This window comes from Triticum dicoccoides, chromosome 2B, assembly GCF_002162155.2.
Source record: "Triticum dicoccoides isolate Atlit2015 ecotype Zavitan chromosome 2B, WEW_v2.0, whole genome shotgun sequence".
Taxonomy (NCBI): Eukaryota; Viridiplantae; Streptophyta; class Magnoliopsida; order Poales; family Poaceae; genus Triticum; species Triticum dicoccoides.
In genome coordinates this window covers 107,971,779-107,991,512 of record NC_041383.1, presented here as the reverse complement: position 1 = coordinate 107,991,512, position 19,734 = coordinate 107,971,779, and the positions used below count along the sequence as shown (strand labels likewise).

Here is a 19,734-nt window from a genome sequence, read left to right as displayed (position 1 = left end):
AGCTTCACAAAAAGAAACTTGATGGAGTTGCCTTTAAGGTTGATTTTGAAAAGGCGTATGATAAAGTCAAATGGCCTTTTCTTCAACAAGCTCTGCGGATGAAAGGGTTCGCAGCCGAATGGCGTCAACAAGTGCAATCTTTTGTCCAGGGTGGGAGTGTCGGGGTCAAGGTAAATGATGATATTGGTCATTATTTCCAAACCCTGAAAGGTTTAAGACAAGGTGATCCTATGTCTCCTATCATTTTTAACATTGTAGCCGATATGTTGGCCATCCTCATAGCACGGGCTAAGGAGGATGGCCAGATTGGTGGGCTCATCCCACACTTGGTGCAGGGAGGCGTCTCTATTCTTCAATATGCTGACGATACAGTTATCTTTATGGAGAATGATTTGCAGAAGGCGGCAAATATGAAACTGATACTATGTCTTTTTGAGCAACTTTCTGGCCTCAAGATAAACTTTCATAAAAGTGAGCTTTTTTGCTTTGGTAGAGCCAAAGAAAACGAAAACCAATATAGACAATTATTCGGGTGTGAGGTCGGCACACTACCCTTTACTTATCTTGGTATACCCATTCATCACCGAAAGCTCATTAACAAAGAATGGAAAATTACAGAAGATCGTTTTGAAAAAAAAACTAAGTTCTTGGAAGGGTAAACTCATGTCATATGGGGCACAATTAACTCTAATCAACGCAGTTCTCACAAGTTTGCCAATGTTTATGTTGTCTTTCTTTGAAATACCCAAAGGGGTATTAAAGAGACTTGATTTCTATCGGTCTAGGTTCTTCTGGCAGTGTGATGAGCACACACGAAAGTATCGACTGGCAAAATAGGATATCTTGTGTAGACCTAAGGACCAAGGCGGATTGGGCATTGAAAACTTGGAAATCAAAAATAGGTGCTTGCTTAGCAAATGGCTATTCAAGTTACAAAATGAGGAAGGGGTCTGGCAAGAGCTCCTCCACAATAAATACTTATATTCGAAGACCTTATCCCAGGTGGAAGCCAAACCAACTGACTCTCCATTTTGGAAGGGCTTGATGAAGGTCAAGTCTTCTTTCTTTATGAGAGGTTCATTTGAAGTTGGGGATGGTCAATCCACTAGTTTGTGGGAAGATACCTGGCTAGGGAACAATTCGCTTACAGTTTAGTACTCATCTTTGTATAATATTGTGCGTAAAAAAGACGATACAGTTCAATCAGTCCTTGGTTCAACACCTCTGAACATCCAATTCAGGAGGGCCTTGATTGGCGATAAATGGATGGCATGGCTCCATTTAGTTCGTAGGTTGATGTTGGTCAACCTATCTCATGCGCCTGACGTCTTTAGATGGAGACTAAATATCAATGGGATGTTTACTGTGAAGTCTATGTATCAAGATCTTATTAATACGGGGCCTGTGTTCCGTAGAAAGAATATATGGAAAATCAAAATACCTTTAAAGATTAAAAAAGTTATGTGGTTTGTTCAGAGGGAGGTGATCCTCACTAAAGATAATTTGGCTAAACGAAACTGGAATGGATGTAAGAAGTGTTGTTTTTGTGCTAAGGATGAAACAAGTCAACATCTTTTTATTTCCTGCCCTTTCGCCGGCTTTGATTTGGCGCACGGTTCATGTTGCATATAATTTGACACCACCAACAAGTACCCCAAATTTGTTTGGAAACTGGTTGGTTGGTATGAACAAAATACTTAAGGGTCATATCCGTGTAGGGGTTTGTGCCTTACTTTGGGCAATTTGGAATTGCCGGAATGACTATGTTTTTAACAGGTCTCGCTCTATTAACTTTTTGCAAGTTATCTTCAGAGCCACCGCATCGATCCGTATGTGGTCATCACTTCAGCGTGGGGACGCTGGGGGGCTCATGGCCTTTGGGTGCAACCGTTTGGAGATGGTTTCACAGGCGTTATTCAACCGGTTTGGCTGTCATGTCACTAATAGATTATGTGGTTAAGTCATGTAATCTTTCGTTTGTACCCACCTTTTGTGGTGTTTTCTTTTTCTTTTTGTCGTTCTAGTTGATACTATGTTCGTTTCAGACCTATTTATTTGCTTTTAATAAAAATGGTTGTGTGCATCATGATGATGCAGAGGCCGGGGCGTTTCCCCTTTTCCAAAAAAAATTAAGGAACTTTTTTTTCTCTTGATTGCACCCTATATTACTTTGTAATAAAACATCTTTTCACGCCGCAAAAAAAAAAGGATTACACTATGTCGCCGTGTATTAGTAATACCACGCATTCTATCAACCGGTCTCAGTTTTGAACAGATTGTGTTCGAAAACTTGGGATGTCAACTTAAGTGAACCTAGTATTGTTTGCTCATCTAGATATATATACAGTTGACCTTCGGCTTGGCCAACGTGGCCGCACGCCAGTGTAGACTTCCGAACCATCAAGAAGACTAGGAGTGAGCTAGGGTTCTGCTGCGTCATCTTGACTGACCTTGCCTGCTCTTAATCACTCCCATGGAATCTGCATCTGCATGCAATGACGCGGTTTGGGTCCGATCGAGCTGGCCATGTCCCATGTGCAGGCACGATGACTTCTTCACCGTGTTTACGGTATCCTGTTGCCGTGTTGAACGGATGCTAGTACTTAAAAAGAACGGTGACCGCTTGTTTCTAGGTCGATCGTGATCTCCTATTTGTGCCCCCGTCCGTGTAAAACTTCACAATCATCATTTGCTTGATCATATGTTGCCTCCAAACGACCAAACCAAATTCATGGACATGTCTACTTTCCCACCACCATCATTTGACAACGGTTTTGACAAAGAAGCCTCCAGCACCTTCAACTCCCTCGTCGTCTTCGTTGGTGCGCTCCGAGCAAATCTAACGCCACCATCAAGAACAAAGAATTCAAGATGATTTATGCTTAACGCCGAAATTTGCGTGCAGTTATCGCGGTGCTGAGCATCTTGCAATCCGTCGCCATAGCCTACTTCCTTCTTGTACAGGTGCGTCAGAAAGAGCGGGCATTCCGGCCATCAACATCAACACCACCCCCGTCCCCGCGGCGGCTGCGCCGGGGAGCACGGCGCTCTACGCGGTGGTGCCGGACTCGTAGTGGAGTAGTTGTAGGGTGGCCAGGATGGTCCATGGCAGACCACCCTGGAATTGAGTCCATTAGTGTATTATACTACTCCATAAAAAATATAATCGAACTCAAGTCAATATCTTAGTCCATATACAAGCAATAGATTGAGTTGTTTGGTTGAGTCTGCTCGCACGTGTACCTGTTGTATGCTAGTCAGTCTGACGGTTGTTCTCCGGTCGAGTCCCGTCCAAAAGATGCTCCTTGTTCCCAGACTCCCTCTCCTCTTGAACCCTAGCATCTAGCGAGTGCCATCAACCAACAGCACGAGGTTGATAGGGCACCCGCCTACGGCGACAGATAGTGCCCGGCGAAGGACGCTCATGCTCGTAGGTGGCGGCGGCAGATAGGTCATAGGCGACTAGCAAAGGGCACATGCACGCACACGCACAACCCTATTAGGCTGAGCACTACTTGTTTTCTATTCTAATCCAATCTAAAGTAAGATTTTTGTTCTCTTTTAATTGAGAGTATAATTTTCTTTTGCTACGAATATTTTAACAAGTTGAAAGTGCAAGCTTTAAAGTTTTCCTCAATCGATAATTGGTAAAATGAACTAATTGAATCATTAGGGTTTTGTTCCGACTGACAGTTAATAATCAACTTTTTCAGAACTGTTGCAAAATGAAGAGCGGATGTGTGTGTTAATGTGGGTGTTTCTGTCACACACAAGTGGCCACAAATCTGATGTGATTTAACTGTTTTGGTATATGCAAAGATTAGTCTTGTATTGGAAAACAAGTAGCCAGAGGTTGAAACAAAGTAACAAGCGTAGAAAGTAAATAACATAAAAGTAAAGTGATAAAGGTAAATTGTCATTTTGTCTAGAGTAGGTGGTTAGGCGATGGAAATCCCGATCATGGTGTACATTAGACGTGCCAGTGCATTGGTAATAGTAGTAATTACCTTTTTATGTGATTATATATACTCTTCTATTATATGCTCAGGAGGTAGGTCATCCTTGAATAGTTGAACTCCTCCATGCAGGAATTCTTTCTCCTATACCGTCCTGCACCAACCCTATCATATGCATGGTCATTTCCGCAATTAAGGTCGTAAGACCGGACCAACATTTTACGTGTCATGGATTCCGGTTATCCTGATATTGTCTTCGCTTCTTATAGATACCAACACCCAATGGCGTAGCTGCGGTGTGGGCAGGTGGTCTATGAAGCACTCTGTAAATCGGCCCAATACTTCACTGTAGGTGTACAAAAACTATACTTTACTATAGCTGTAAACAAAACTAGCAAGCTGCATCGCGCGATCAAGGCTCAAGCCAAAAATGAACGACTGCATGATTGATTGCTAGCTCCCTTGTTTCCTTTGTACATTATATAGATGTTGTTGTCTTAGCTGTCTATGGATGTCCGGACGTGATGCCTAAATGCAATTATGTCATGTATAATTATAATCATAAAAATCCAATTTAATCGATAAGAAATTGTAATTTGTTCACCATGCCATGTTACCTTTATTTGAAGAGATGCCCTAGCAAAACTATGGATCCAATCCATTCATCCTTACTGCTTTCAACCTCGATCATTGTAACTTTTATTTCTTTTATAACATGAACTTTAATTTCTTTTGTTGTAATCAATACGTTCGAACACAAAGTTGCGTTAATCCTTGTAATTAACAAGGCTTGTAAGACCAACAATTTTACTAGTTCCGTTGGGGGCCGATGCAAGTTCTGTATTTTCATTTCCACGTACTAATCATTGGCTGCAATCCAAAGCTCCTACGGGTTCCATAAACCTTAAGGCCCTCCATTTGATGGAAATTGCTGCTTGCTACAACCATCTACACTTGGGGGCCCAACACCTTCCTACATTAGAGGAAGCATGAGGCGGTGGCTAGCAACACGTGCATAGCGCAGGCCGAGCCATCGAGGCAGGAACACCACCGACTTCTCATCTCTCTAATTAAAAGTATAACTTTCATCCAAATTAAAGCAAGATTTTGCCTTCAAGGTTTGAATAAGTTTAATTGTGAGTGCGTATGGAAAATTAGAATTAATAAATTGAGACAACTGATTAATGATTACTGTGATTTCATTCAAACTTATAATTGATAAATTAAACTTTTTTACTGTAGAATTGTTGCAAAATTAATCATATTGATACGTTCTCATAAATTATCACTACAACAAAATTGACATACTGTGACGAAAATCCTCGTGACGATGATCGACAATATCACGTAAATTCCTAATGTGTGATGTTGTTTTAGGTGACGTCACCAATTACCACAAATCGGTGACGGTGAACGTCACCAAATTTCCTCGACCTTTCAGCACACCCATCTCCCAATTTTTGTGACATTTTGGTAATTTCCATGACAAGCCTGCTAGAGTCACTGAATACTACGAATGTGTGAAGACCATTTTTATCATGTTATGTATAGTAGTCAGACTCGCCATAGCTAGTTCTTGGGTAATTGAGCGATTGTACCCATGCATCAGTGTTAGCAGTGGGACTTGCCACAGTTTTTCCAAAGGCTGTTGAGTGTTTTTTTTTGATATAATATAAATAGGAAGTGGGCATGGAAATACTTATAATAATTAACTTTTATAAAGGTAAAACTTATTTTGTTCTTTCTATTATAAATAGGTAGTGGTTGGGCAAAAACTTGAACCGAGCGTCCGTGAGCTGATGTTGTTTATTTCAAAAATAAAAATGAAAATAAGGGAGCCAAGAGGAAATGAGTGAACATTATTTAACTATAATATAATAAATAGTTAGTGGGTATGCAAAAAACCTTCAATGACGCACTCGTAAGCTAATGTTGTTACATTTCTATCTCAAAAGTTAAAATGGAAATATGGGAGTCGATGGGATTTTTTAAATTCTTATCACCCACCTTTTAAAACGATGGCACACCAAGAAGTCAGAACCACAAAGCAAAAAAAAAGAAGAAAAAACAGAATTCAGCTCCAAGCACGGGTCAGCTAATTTGGCCCTAGGTCTCACGCCCACGCTCTGTGCCTCCAAATAAAACCATAGCCCAAAAAATCCCCAAATACAACTGTACCGACTCGCACCTGACTCAAATCTCATCTCACCGGCGGCGCCCCCAAATCACTCGCCGCCGGCCGCGCCACCCGAATTCCCTCCCTGCCTCCGCCCTCTAGTCCGCCGCCACCCTCTTTGTCTGCTTCCCCATCCCCAGCCACCACTACACCGACGCCGACCTGCTCCGTTTGTTGCCTGGTCCGACCTCCATGCTACCTCCACCGCCACTTCATGGATGGCTTGTGGACCATCGCCCAGTTCATCTCTGGCGCCTTCCCCAACTTCGTTTCTCACCGCGTGCCTCACCAAGATCTGAACGCTGCCTCACCACCCCTCAATCACTCACTACTTGAGATGTAGATGGTGATTTACAAGATTGGTTTCGTCCAGCGACCAACAAGACGGCGACGACTGGAGATACAAGGTTTGGGAGAGGCAACCCGATGATGCAGATAGGCTAGGAGATGGGTCGGAAACTCTGCAAGGAACCCGACTACATCACCGTTAGATCTGCTCCGCTTCAACTACTCGAGGGCAATATTTCGCTGCTTCCTTTTTCTTCCATAATTTCCCGATGTAAGATTTGTGATCTGGAATTTGATTCTTCTAACCACCTATTTGAGATCTCCTTTTCCTAGTTGCAGTTCATCTAGATCAGGAGTAAGATCAATGTCATTTGCTCTTATCAAAGGTATGTTCCGAACTGTCTAAATTTCTACAATGAATAATTTCAACTCAAGTTTGCCCTTTAAGCTGCAAGATTATGTAATCTCCAGCATGCTCAAGAACCTCTAATATGTGACTAGACTCTACATTCAGAGTATTAACAGTGAAACTGTACTAGGAATAGCCTTTTATTAGTAACTATGCACAAGAAGTCAATATTCTGTGATAACAGTTAACAAGGTAAAGATATGTCGTGGGCTTGTATCATGGGCCATACCGTAGTTGCTGAAAAATCTATATACTAAAAGGTTCATTTAGATGCTAATACTGCTCGGTGGAAGAGAAAATGATTATGTTATTCTGCAGTATTTTTTTCTCCATGTGAACACTTGTCAGTATATTGTTTCTCTTCTCTTTTATTCCCCTATAAAGCAGGCGCATTAATCGACTGCTCACCGTAGGTAGCAGTACTGGGTTTGCAATATCAAGATAATCTTATCGACCTTGCTATGTTGGTAAAGTCTGAAGCTTAAACTTTGTACTACTTGCTTGTTGCTTCTCCACTTTCTATTTTCTTACAGTCCAGTACTTGACAATTCCTTACGTGGTTGTGTATGCCTAACATTTAAGCTCATCGTGTCCTTCCTTTGTGCAAAACTTGTATTTTTGTTTGTTATATTTAGATTGAGGAAGCATCGTACAACTACAGTGCAATTGTGCAAGTACACAATTAGCTGCAGCTGCTGGGGAAGGTGAGTAAGCACACAATTGATTAAAATAGTGGAGACAATACTAGTACTAGTTGCTTATGGCACGTATTTGTACATAAGGTGATGAACGGCCAAATCCATAGCATGTCTGAATCAATTCAGAGATGAGAAAACACACAGTTAATAGGAATAAGTAGTTGTTGGGTGATGACCTCTAGATATTGCATTATTCTGAGATTGTTCAGTATATTGAATGGATGAATGGATGTCACTCCTTACTAAAGAAACATTTTTGTGTTTTGGTCTGTGATTTTTTAGTACATTACCGATCTGTTTTTGTAGTGATGTGCTGATCTAAACTTTTGTAGTAACCAAAGCATCAAACAACTATGCTTATGCAACTAATTATGAAATATGTTCTATAGATTACTATAGTTCATTGTCATATGCTACCCTAGTGGACTTACTAATCATTCACATGCTACTTAAAACTTTTAAGTAGCACACTAGTTAAAAGTGCAGCAGGGATCGATGTAAATTTTTTTGACTGACAAATTTTTATACAAGTTTGTGTCTTCTTGTTTTGCCAAACTAATATACTGTTCTATTGGCCCATCTGCATACCTGCAGTAGATTGTGTGCTTCTTAGTGGTACTGTGATACGTTTTTATCTTGTATGTTTTCATCTCATTAAGATGCAACATGTTGTTGTGTTTCCTCAGTTTATAGGCGTTGGGGGAGTTAGCTGTGAGACTTGAAGCACAAGACATAGCATTTGAAGTGATGCAAAGGAAGCATCAAGAAGAATTGGAAGCTGTGAAGAAGAGTCAACAAAAGAAGAATGAAGCCTGGGAAAAGAAGCAACATGATATAGATAACCTGATTGGTTTTCTCTTAAGGGCTCAAGCAACTCAGCAAGAATCCATTGTCTTGTCTATTGTCGTGTCAAACTTGAGTCGGTGTTATTTTTATTGTCATTTATGTTTAGAGGATGATTTGGCTTAGAGATTGAATATATAATATGATTTCTCTTTCGTTTCATAATGTGATTTGGCTCACAATTTATTTATATAATGTGATGTGATGTGAATTAAATACTTATTGTGATATGAATTTGCAATATAGTGGATCTGATAATTCATTGCAAATTATTGAAAATATTCTAAATGTATTTTGATGATGTCATCTTCATCAATAATGAAAGTAGTGATTCTAGTGTTGGGGTAATCTGCGCAGGTGTTTATGTGGCATAAAGTCAGTAACGTTGCCCATCATTGAATATCGTACATTATGGCATCTTTGCTCCTAACTTGTGACATTAATCCACCGTCATAGAAATAACAAGTTGTTGACGTTCTAGAGAACGTCACCAAAGGTCCCATTTTCAGTGACATTGTTTCACGCGCGGCGTCACGAGGAGTAATCTCTGACGGGGATTCTGTGACGATGCTTGTGACACCCATAAAATGTCACTCAGGTGTAATTTGTGACGTTAGTAGCCGTTCGATGACATTTTTTGGCCCGTCACAGTAGGCCTAATCTCTTGTAGTGTATATACTAGTGCTCGGTAATGAAGCTAGGCAAAATCTATCAGGGGAGAGGCGAAGACACAATATGAGTTGTAGAATTAAACTTATCGATGCGTTCTTTCAATAAATTCTATACTAGTATGTAGTGTTGGAGCTACACAAAATTTGTTGGGGGTGAAGGTGAGGGCAAAGTCTAATTTTTCCGTGTCTAAACCCTTTCATGAATAAATTCTTCATAGATTCAAATCCGGCGCGGGGGGGGGGGCAATTGCCCCCTTAGCCAAATAGTCCGGCCTCTGTTAGTATATTGGTATGTTCTATTCGTGTTGTAAACACTTTTTATATCGATTGGACCACCCTAATCCAAAATCCTGCCTACGCCACTGTGGACTCGCAGATATGGGACGCCACCGTGGAGAGGTTCCTCGAGGAGATTGCGGTGGAGAAGCCCATCTGGTTCACCCCGTAGCAGCTCTCGGGCTTCACCAACAGCTACTCCGCCCGGCTCAGCGCCGTCTACAAGGGCATGCTGCCCAACGGCCTCACGGTCGCCCAAAAGCGCCACCACCCCGGCCAAGACGATAGGACCTCGCAGGAGCACTTCATGGCGGAGGAGGCACCATTGGGAGGACACACCACATCAACCTCATCAGGCGCTTCGGCTTCTGCTACGACGCCGACGTGCTTGCGCTGGTGTACGAGTACATGGAGCACGGCACGCTCGACTGCTACCTCTTCGACCGAAGCAGCGACGTCGGCTTCCAGACGGCGCGCGCCATCGCCATGATCGTGCACTACGACATCAAGCCCGGGAATGTCCTCCTCGAAAGCGGCCTCACGCCCAAGGTGTCCGACTTCGGCCTCCCGCAGCTGCTGAACCAGGCCGACACGCACAAGACTGTATCTGAGATGCGCGGCACCCCCGGGTACGCCGCGCCGGAGATGTGTATGCATGCCGGCGCCACCGAGAAGTCTTCAGCATCCTCCTCTTTGAGGTCCTCGGCCGGAGGAGGAACTTCGACGAGGCCGTGCCGGACAGCCAGCAGTGCTTCCCGAAGCTGGCGTGGACAAAGTACGAGAGCGGCGAGCTAATGGAAGTTGTGGAGAGCTATGACGACGCGGGTGAGGAGGACGAGAAGACGGTGCATAGGATGTGCGAGGTGGCGTTTTGGTGCGTGCAGCAGCAACCGGAGGCGAAGCCGCCGATGGGTGTGGTGGTGAAGATGCTCGAGGGCAAGATGGACATTGCCCCGCCAGCGAACCCGCTCCAGCATCTCATTGCAGCGCCGGCGGCGGCAAACCTTTGGACCACGATGACGAGCTCCGTGAACACGGCGTTGACTCTCGCAAATGGTGTTTCTCATGGCAGCAACGAGATCGTTCAAGCAACAATTCTCTCGTCGTAGTGCGATTGTCATACACGGAACCAGTGGCGTAGCCAGGATTTTTGGCCATGGTGGTCCAATTGATATATACAATATTTACATTAAAAAAATAACATACCAATATATTTAGCAGAGGCAGAGCTATGTGTGTTAAGATGAGGGGGCCAATGCCCCCCCCCCCCCAGCTTTAAACTTATTTTTGAAAAAAATAAAATGGAAGGACTTGGATAGGAAATTTCATAACCTTTCCCCTCCACCTCCCCCCCAAACACTCATGGTTTGTGCCCTCCGCAGGAAGAGATATAGGGTCTGTTTGGTTTGGCACTCCGAGCAATCCGCCAAAAAGTTTGACGTTGACTTCAGTGTTGGCCTCTATTTGGACCTTGTTCAAGAAAAAAATGGTTCACCCCAGCCCCAACAATTTTCCCTGTTGGTTTCTTAGCCAATGACCGGCGACAGCATCCTCATCCAATTATTTGACATGCCAATATTGGTATATAGCAAGCAAAGGAAGGATCCAAACTGACATGTTGTCTTGCTCCGCCATTGCATGCTAGTATAGAATTTATCAATAGAATGTATGTGTAAGTTTGATTTTTGCAACAATTCTGCAATAAAAAACCTCACAGTTAAACCTTGAAGGCAAAATCAAACTTTGAATTGAAAATGGAAATCATATTTTAAATTGGAAAGGTGTGAAGTCGGTGGAGTTCCTGCCTCGGTGTTTAGCTCTACCCAGTGCATGAATTACTAGCCATCCACCACGCTGGCACTCCTCCACCTTATGCCTACCTGGCGCAATGCGTCATCGGCTTCGGTCACGCTGAATGCTAGGGTTCGTCGTCGCCGTGTGGTAGGTTGGAGACTTCGAGTGATCAAGTCCATCCTCTAGAATACAAGAAAACTTCTTTAAGCATACGAGGGAACGTATCTTGGGTATAGCGTACACCTAGAACGTAGGAAGGAACAAGTAAGCTAGTTACCAGATTCATAGTTTTTTAACTTAGGCCTTAGATGTGCACTGTGGCCTGATTAATTTTTCTTACAGGTATACTGAAGTACTGGGCCGATCTACAGGGTGGTCCATGGACCACCCTTTCCACCCTCCAGCTACGCCACTGCATGGAACAATACACATATGAAGGAAATATGCCCTAGAGGCAATAATAAAGTTATTATTTATTTCCTTATTTCATGATAAATGTTTATTATTCATGCTAGAATTGTATTAACCGGAAACTTAGTACATGTGTGAATACATAGACAAAACATGGTGTTCCTAGTATGTCTCTACTTGACTAGCTCGTTAATCAAAGATGGTTATGTTTCCTAACCATAGACATGTCTTGTCATTTGATGAATGGGATCACATCATTAGGAGAATGATGTGATGGGCAAGACCCACCCGTTAGCTTAGCATCATGATCATTACAGTTTCACTGCTAATGCTTTCTTCATGACTTATACAAGTTCCTCGAACTATGAGATTATGCAACTCCCGAATACCGGAGGAACACTTTGTGTGCTACCAAACATCACAATGTAAAAGGGTGATAATAAAGGTGATCTACAGGTGTCTTCGAAGGTGTTTGTTGGGTTGGCATAGATCAAGATTAGGATTTGTCACTCCTTGTTTCGGAGAGGTATCTCTAGGCCCTCTCGGTAATGCTCATCACTATAAGCCTTGCAAGCATTGTAACTAATGAGTTAGTTGCGGGATGAAGTATTATGGAACGAGTAAAGAGACTTGCCATTAATGAGATTGAACTAGGTATGATGATACCGATGATCGAATCTCGGGCAAGTAACATACCGATCACAAAGGGAACAACGTATGTTGTTATGCGGTTTGACCGATAAAAATCTTCGTAGAATATGTAGGAACCAATATGAGCATCCAGGTTCCGCTATTGGTTATTGATCGGAGACGTGTCTCGGTCATGTCTACATAGTTCTCGAACCCATAGGGTCCGCATGCTTAACGTTCGATAAAGATTGGTATTATGAGTTTATGTGATTTGATGTACCGAAGGTTGTTCGGAGTCCTAGATGTGATCACGGACATGACGAGGAGTCTCTAAATGGCCGAGACATAAAGATTGATATATTGGATGACTATATTCAGACTCTGGAAGTGTTCCGGAGAAGTTTCGGATAAAACCGGAGTGTCGGAGGGTTACCGGAACCCTCCGGGGGAACTAGTGGGCCTCGATGGGCCTTAGTGGAGAGAGAGGAGGGCCGCAGGAGGGCTGGGCGCACCCCCCTAAGTCCGAATAGGACAAGGGAAGGGGGACGGCGCCCCCCCCCCCCTTTTCCTTCTCCCTCTCTCCCTCTCCTTCCTTCCCCATCTCTCCTTCTTGGTGGAAACCTACTAGGACTGGGAGTCCTAGTAGGAATGCCCTTTTGGGGGCGCACCAAGGAGGGCTGGCCGGCCTCCCCTCTCCTCCTTTATATACGGGGGAAGGGGGCACCCCATAGACACACAAGTTGATCAAGTTGATCTTTTAGCCGTGTGCGGTGCCCTCCTCCACAGATTTCCTGCTCGGTCATATCGTCATAGTGCTTAGGCGAAGCCCTGCGCCGGTAACTTCATCATCACCGTCACCATGCCGTCGTGCTAACGATACTCTCCCTCGACCTCAGCTGGATCTAGAGTTCGTGGGACGTCACCGAGATGAACGTGTGCAGACCGCGGAGGTGCCATACCTTTGGTGCTAGGATCGGTCGGATCGTGAAGACGTACGACTACATCAACCGCGTTGTCATAACGTCCGGGTACGCCTCTTCCCTCTCGTTGCTATGCATCACCTAGATAGATCTTGCGTGATCGTAGGAAATTTTTGAAATTACTGCGTTCCCCAACAGTGGCATCCGAGCCAGGTCTATGCGTAGATGTTATATTCACAAGTAGAACACAAAGAGTTGTGGGCGATAATAGTCATACTGCTTACCAACATGTCATACTTTGATTCAGCGGCATTGTTGGATGAAGCGGCTCAGACCGACATTACGCGTACGCTTACGCGAGACTGGTTCTACCGACGTGCTTCGCACATAGGTGGCTAGTGAGTGTCTGTTTCTCCAACTTTAGTTGAATTGAGTGTGGCTACGCCAGGTCCTTGTTGAAGGTTAAAACAACACACTTGACAAAAAATCGTTGTGGTTTTGATGCGTAGGTAAGAACGGTTCTTGCTAGAAGCCCGTAGCAGCCACGTAAAACTTGCAACAACAAAGTAGAGGACGTTTAACTTGTTTTTGCAGGGCTTGCTGTGATGTGATATGGTTAGGACATGATATAAATTGTTGTATGAGATGATCATGTTTCGTAGCAAAGTTATCAGCAACTACCAAGAGCCATATGGTTGTCGCTTTATTGTATGCAATGCAATCACCATGTAATTTTTTTACTTTATCACTAAGCGGTAGCGATAGTCGTAGTAACAATAGTTGGCGAGACGACAATGATGCTACAATGGAGATCAAGGTGTCGCGCTGGTGATGATGGAGATCATGACGATGCTTCGGTGATGGAGATCATGAGCACAAGATGATGATGGCCATATCATGTCACATATTTTGATTGCATGCGATGTTTATCTTTTATGCATCTTATTTTGCTCAGTACGGCGGTAGCATTATAAGATGATCCCTAACTAAATTTCAAGGTATAAGTGTTCTCCCTGAGTATGCACTGTTGCTACAGTTCTTCGTGCCGAGACACCATGTAATGATCAGGTGTGATAGGCTCTACATTCACATACAACGGGTGCAAGCCAGTTTTGCACACGCAGAATACTCGGGTTAAACTTGACGAGCCTAGCATATGCAGATATGGCCTCGAAACATTGAGACCGAAAGGTCGAACATGAATCATATAGTAGATATGATCAACATAGTGATGTTCACCATTGAAAACTACTCCATCTCACGTGATGATCGGACTTGGTTTAGTTGATTTGGATCACGTGATCACTTAGATGATTAGAGGGATGTCTATCTAAGTGGGAGTTCTTAAGTAATATGATTAATCGAACTTTAATTTATCATGAACTTAGTCCCGATAGTATTTTGCAAATAATGTTGTAGATCAATAGCTCACGTTGTTGCTACCCTATGTTTTTATATGTGTTCCTAGAAAAAACTAAGTTGAAAGATGATAGTAGCAATGATGCGGACTGGGTCAGTGACCTGAGGTTTATCCTCATTGCCGCATAGAAGAATTATGTCCTTGATGCACCGCTAGGTGACAGACCTATTGCAGGAGCAGATGCAGACGTTATGAATGTTTGGCTAGCTCAATATGATGACTACTTGATAGTTTAGTGCACCATGCTTAACGACTTAGAATCGGGACTTCAAAGACGTTTTGAACATCGTGGACCATATGAGATGTTCCAGGAGTTGAAGTTAATATTTCAAGAAAATACCCAAGTTGAGAGATATGAAGTCTCCAACAAGTTCTATAGCTAAAAGATGGAAGAGAATAGCTTAAGCAGTGAGCATGTGCTCAGATTATCTGGGTACTACAATTGCTTGAATCAAGTGGGAGTTAATCTTGAAGATAAGATAGTGATTGACAAAGTTCTCTGGTCACCATCACCAAGTTACTAGAACTTCATGATGAACTATAGTATGCAAGGGATGACGAAAACGATTCCCGAGCTTTTCATGATGCTGAAATCGACGAAGGTAGAAATCAAGAAAGAGCATCAAGTGTTGATGATTGACAAGACCACTAGTTTCAAGAAAAGGGCAAAGGGAAAGAAAGGGAACTTCAAGTATGATGGCAAGCAAGTTGTCACTCCCGTGAAGAAGCCCAAAGCTGGACCAAAGCCTAAAATTGAATGCTTCTACTGCAAAGGAAATGGTCACCGGAAGCGAAAATGCGTTGAATATTTGGTGGATAAGAAGGATGGCAAAGTGAACAAAGGTATATTTGATATACAGGTTATTGATGTGTACCTTACTAGTGTTTATAGTAGCCCCTGGGTATTTGATACTTGTTCCGTTACTAAGATTAGTAACTCGAAACAGGAGTTATAGAATAAACAAGACTAGTTGAGGGTGAAGTGACGATGTGTGTTGGAAGTGGTTCCAAGATTGATATGATCATCATCGCACACTCCCTATACTTTCGAGATTAGTGTTGAACCTAAATAAATATTTGGTGTTTGCGTTGAGTATAAATATGATTAGATCATGTTTATTGCGATACGATTATTCATCTAAGATAGAGAATAAATTGTTATTCTATTTACATGAATAAATCCTTCTATGGTCATACACCCAATGTTTATGCTTTATTGAATCTTGATCGTAATGATACACATATTCATAATATTGATGCCAAAAGATGCAAAGTTGATAATGATAGTGCAACATATTTGTGGCACTACCGTTTGGGTCATATCGGTGTAAAGCGCATGAAGAAACTCCATAAATATGGACTTTTTGGAATCACTTCATTATGAATCATTTGATGCTTGCGAATCATGCCTTATGGGCAAGATGACTAAAACTCCGTTCTCCGGAACAATGGAACGAGCTAGTGACTTATTGGAAATAATACATACGATGTATGCGATCCAATGAGTGTTGATGATCGTGGCGGGTATCGTTATTTTCTGACCTTCACAGATGATTTGAGCAGATATGGGTATATCTACTTAATGAAACACAAGTCTGAAACATTTGAGAAGTTCAAAGAATTTCAGAGTGAAGTGGAGAATCATCGTAACAAGAAAATAAAGTTTCTATGATCTGATCGTAGAGGAAAATATTTGAGTTACGAGTTTGGCCTTCATTTAAAAATGTGGAATAGTTTGACAGCTCACTTCACATAGAACACCACAGCCTAATGGTGTGTCTGAACGTCATAACCACACTTTATTGGATATGGTGCTGATAACCCACAAGTATAGGGGATCGCAACAGTTTTCGAGGGTAGAGTATTCAACCAAAATTTATTGATTTGACACAAGGGGAGCCAAAGAATATTCTCAAGTATTAGCAGTTGAGTTGTCAATTCATTCACACCTGGATAACTTAATATCTGCAGCAAAGTATTTAGTAGCAAAGTAGTATGGAAGTAACGGCAACAGTGGCAAAAATAACAGTAGCAGTTTTGTAGTAATTGTAACAGTGGCAATGGTAAAGTAACTAAGCAAAGAACAATATGTGAAAAGCTTGTAGGCATTGGATCAATGATGGATAATTATGTCGGATGCGATTCCTCATGCAACAGTTATAACATAGGGTGACACGGAACTAGCTCCAGTTCATCAATGTAATGTAGGCATGTATTCCGGATATAGTCATACGTGCTTATGGAAAAGAACTTGCATGACATCTTTTGTCCTACCCTCCCGTGGCAGCGGGGTCCTATTGGAAACTATGGGATATTAAGGCCTCCTTTTAATAGAGTACCGGACCAAAGCATTAACATATAGTGAATACATGAACTCCTCAAACTACGTTCTTCACCGGGAGTGGTCGCGATTATTGTCACTTCGGGGTTACTGGATCATAACACATAGTAGGTGACTATTGACTTGCAAGATAGGATCAAGAACTCACATATATTCATGAAACGTAATAGGTTCAGATCTGAAATCATGGCACTCGGGCGGGCCCTAGTGACAAGCATTAAGCATAGCAAAGTCATAGCAACATCAATCTTAGAACATAATCGATACTAGGGATTAAACCCTAACAAAACTAACTCGATTACATGGTAAATCTCATCCAACCCATCACTGTCCAGCAAGCCTACGATGGAATTACTCACGCACGGCGGTGAGCATCACGAAATTGGTGATGGAGCATGGTTGATGATGACGACGATGGCGGATTCCCCTCTCCGGAGCCCCGAACGGACTCCAGATTAGCCCTCCTGAGAGAGATTAGGGCTTGGCAGCGTCTCCATATCGTAAAACGCGATGAATCCTTCTCCCCGATTTTTTCTCCCTGGACGTGAATATATAGAGTTGGAGTTGAGGTTGGTGGAGCTCCAGGGGGGCCACGAGGCAGGGGGCGCGCCCAGGGGGTAGGGCACACCCCCACCCTCGTGGATAGGGTGTGGGCCCTCTGGTCTTGATTCTTTCACCAATATTTTTTATTAATTCCAAAAATATTCTCCGTGAAGTTTCAGGTCATTCCGAGAACTTTTATTTCTGCACAAAAGTAACACCATGGCAATTTTGCTGAAAACAGCGTCAGTCCGGGTTAGTTCCATTCAAATCATGCAAGTTAGAGTCCAAAACAAGGGCAAAAGTGTTTGCAAAAGTATATACAATGGAGACGTATCAACTCCCCCAAGCTTAAACCTTTGCTTGTCCTCAAGCAATTTAGTTGATAAACTGAAAGTGATAAAGAAAAACTTTTACAAACTCTGTTTGCTCTTGTTGTTGTAAATATGTAAAGCCAGCATTCAAGTTTTCAGCAAAGATTATGAACTAACCACATTGACAATAACATTTAGGTCTCATGTTTACTCATATCAATGGCATAATCAACTAGCGAGCAATAATAATAAATCTTGGATGTGAACACTTTCTCAAAATAATCATAATATGATATAACAAGATGGTATCTCGCTAGACCTTTCTGAGACCGCAAAACATAAATGCAGAGCACCTCTGAAGATCAAGGACGGGCTAAACATTGTAATTCATGGTAAAAGAGATCCAGTCATAGTCATACTCAATATAAATTAATAGTAATGCATATAAATGACAGCGATGCTCTCAAACTGGTGCTTTTTAATAAGAGGATGATGACTCAACATAAAAGTAAATAGATAGGCCCTTCGCAGAGGGAAGCAGGGATTTGTAGAGGTGCTAGATCTTGATTTTGAAATAGAGATAAATAATATTTTGGGTGGCATACTTTCATTGTCAACATAACAACCGTGAGATCTTGATATCTTCCATGCTACACACATTATAGGCGGTTCCCAAACAGAATGGTAAAGTTTATACTCCCCCACCACCAACAAGCATCAATCCATGGCTTGCCCGAAACAATGGGTGCCTCCAACTAACAACAATCCCGGGGGAGTTTGTTTGCAATTATTTTGGTTTGAGCATGGGACTGGGCATCCCGGTTACCGGCCATTTTCTCGTGAGTGAGGAGTGGAGTCCACTCCTCGTGAGAATAACCCACCTAGCATGGAAGATATAGACAGCCCTAGTTGATACATGAGCTGTTTGAGCATGCAAAACGGAATTTCATTTGAAGGTTTAGAGCTTGGCACATACAAATTTACTTGGAATGGCAGGTAGATACCGCATATAGGAAGGTATGGTGGACTCATATGGAATAACTTTGGGGTTTATGGATTTTGGATCCACAAGCAGTATTCCCGCTTAGTACAAGTGAATGCTAGAAAAAGACTGGGAAGTGACCAACTAGAGAGCGACAACAGTCATGAACATGCATTAAAATTAATAGACATTGAGTGCAAGTATGAGTAGGATATAATCCACCATGAACATAAATATCATGGAGACTATGTTGATTTTATTTCAACTTTATGCGTGAACATGTGCCAAGTCAAGTCATTCGAATCGTTCAAAGGAGGATACCACCCTATCATACCACATCACAACCATTTTAATAGCATGTTGGCACGCAAGGTAAACCATTATAAACTCCTAGCTAATTAAGCATGGCATGAGCAACTATAATCTCTAATTGTCATTGCAAACATGTTTGATTCATAATAGGGTGAATCAGGAACGATGAACTAATCATATTTACAAAAACAAGATAGGTTGAGTTCATACCAGCTTCTCTCATCTCAATCAGTCCATCATATATCGTCATCATTGCCTTTCACTTGCACGACCGAACGGTGTGGATAATAATAATGGTGCACGTGCATTGGACTAAGCTGGAATATGCAAGCATTCAATTCAAAGGAGAAGACAAGGTAATATGGTCTCTTGGTTAAATCAATAATAATGCAAATGAGAGCCACTCAACATTTTCATCATGGTCTTCTCCTCTAGACCCCCAAAGAAAAGAAAAGAAATAAAACTATTTACACAGGAAAGCTCCCAACAAGCAAAAGAAGAACGAGAAATCTTTTTGAGTTTTCTTTCAATTACTACTACTACAGGCATGGAAAGTAAACTAGCTAAAAGCTACAACTAAATTTATTTATTTTTGGTTTTTCTTAAGGTTTTTCAAACACACAAGAAGAAGACTTAGAAAAGAAAATAAACTAGCATGGATGGTACAATGAAAAAGTATGAACACCGACAACTAGCATGAGTGTGTGAACATCAATGTAATGTCGGTGAGAAATACGTACTCCCCCAAGCTTA

At 42.2% G+C, this 19,734-nt stretch overlaps 1 pseudogene; it reads left to right on the top strand.

The window, feature by feature from the left end:
* The first annotated feature begins 2,737 nt into the window (after positions 1 to 2,737).
* Positions 2,738 to 10,426, top strand: LOC119360593 (annotated as a pseudogene).
* The last annotated feature ends 9,308 nt before the right edge of the window (positions 10,427 to 19,734 follow it).